The following is a 2,316-nucleotide window of genomic DNA, read 5'->3' on the forward strand; positions in this document are numbered from 1 at the left end:
TTATGTATGTGTGTTTGTAGTGTAATCAAGCACATACTGCCTTTTCAGTTCTCCGCACTTGCAACTGAGAAATTAAAGCTGAAGCTCCCAATTAATTATAGTTGATATAGAATTGTTTTTTGCAAAGAATTTAGTTAAATTTGCATCAGAGATGTAGAATTATTCTAGGGTAGTGGTATGAGGGATTTAATAATATAATTAGGCAAATTAAAAAAAAATATATATATATGTGATTCTTTCATTTTTTAATACTTAGATAATAAATATTAGGGAGAATTAATAATATTAGAAAAATACATATTTTATATAATTGTTCAGAGTTTTATAATGTTATCAATATTTCATATCATTATTCAGTTTGGTAAAATTATCAATGAAACACTAATATTTTAACAGAATTGCTCAATTTTTATATTCTCCCATAAAGCATTAAATGGAAACATAAATTTTTTTTTTTTTTAATTTTTTTTTTATTTAAACACCTTGATTACATACATGATTGTGTTTGGGTTTCAGTCATAAAAGGAACACCACCCATCACCAGTGCAACATTCCCATCACCCAAGTCCCAAATCACCCTCCTCCCCACCCAACCCCCGCCTGTACCCTAAACAGGCTCTACATTTCCCTCATACATTCTCAATATTAGGACAGTTCAAAATGTAGTTATTTCTCTAACTAAACTCATCACTCTTTGTGGTGAGCTTCCTGAGGTGAGCTGGAACTTCCAGCTCTTTTCTCTTTTGTGTCTGAAAATTATTATTACAAGGGTGTCTTTCATTTTTCTTAAAACCCATAGATGAGTGAGACCATTCTGCGTTTTTCTCTCTCTCTCTGACTTATTTCACTCAGCATAATAGATTCCATGTACATCCATGTATAGGAAAATTTCATGACTTCATCTCTCCTGACAGCTGCATAATATTCCATTGTGTATATGTACCACAGTTTCTTTAGCCATTCATCTGTTGAAGGGCATCTTGGTTGTTTCCAGAGTCTTGCTATGGTAAATAGAGCTGCAATGAATATAGGTGTAAGGAAGGGGTTTTTGTATTGTATTTTTGTGTTCCTAGGGTATATTCCTAGGAGTGGTATAGCTGGATCGTATGGGAGCTCGATTTCCAGTTTTTGGAGGAATCTCCATATCGCTTTCCATAAAGGTTGAACTAGACAGCATTCCCACCAGCAGTGGATAAGAGTTCCTTTCTCTCCACATCCCCGCCAACACTGTTTATTCTCATTCTTTGTGATGTGTGCCATTCTCTGGGGTGTGAGGTGGTATCTCATCGTTGTTTTGATTTGCATCTCCCTGATGATTAGTGATGTGGAACATTTTTTCATGTGTCTTTTGGCCATGCGTATTTCTTCTTTGTCAAAGTGTCTGTTCATTTCTTCTCCCCATTTTTTGATGGGGTTAGATGTTTTTTTCTTGTAAAGTTCTGTCAGTGCCTTGTATATTTTGGAGATTAGCCCCTTATCTGATGGGTATTGGGTGAATAGTTTCTCCCACTCAGTGGGTGGCTCTTGTATCCTGGGCACTATTTCCTTTGAGGTGCAGAAGCTTCTCAGCTTAATATATTCCCATCTGTTAATCTCTGCTTTCACTTGCTTGGAGAGTGCAGTTTTCTCCTTGAAGATGCCTGTAATGTCCTGGAGTGTTTTGCCTATGTGCTGTTCTATATATCTTATGGTTTTGGGGCTGATATCGAGGTCTTTAATCCATTTGGATTTTACCTTTGTACATGATGTTAGCTGGGGGTCTAAGTTTAATTTTTTGCAAGTGGCTATCCAATTGTGCCAACACCACTTGTTGAAGAGGCTTTCCCTGCTCCATTTAGGATTTCCTGCTCCTTTATCAAAAATTAGATGGTTGTATCTCTGGGGAACATTTTCTGAGTATTCAAGCCTATTCCACTGATCTGAGGACCTATCCTTATTCCAATACCATGCTGTTTTGATAACTGTTGCTTTGTAGTACAGTTTAAAGTTGGGAAAAGTAATTCCTCCCATATTCTTTTTCCCAATGATTGCTTTAGCTATTCGAGGGTGTTTATTGTTCCAAATGAATTTCAAAAGTGTCTGATCCACTTCTTTGAAGAATGTCATGGGTATCTTTAGAGGGATGGCATTAAATCTGTATAATGCCTTGGGGAGTATTGACATTTTGATGATGTTAATCCTGCCAATCCATGAGCAGGGTATGTGTTTCCATTTCCGTGTGTCCTCTCTTATTTCTTGGAGCAGAGTTTTATAGTTTTCTTTGTATAGGTCCTTCACATATTTAGTCAAGTTGATTCCAAGATATTTGAGTTTGTG

Source organism: Suncus etruscus, chromosome 3, assembly GCF_024139225.1.
Source record: "Suncus etruscus isolate mSunEtr1 chromosome 3, mSunEtr1.pri.cur, whole genome shotgun sequence".
Lineage (NCBI taxonomy): Eukaryota > Metazoa > Chordata > Mammalia > Eulipotyphla > Soricidae > Suncus > Suncus etruscus.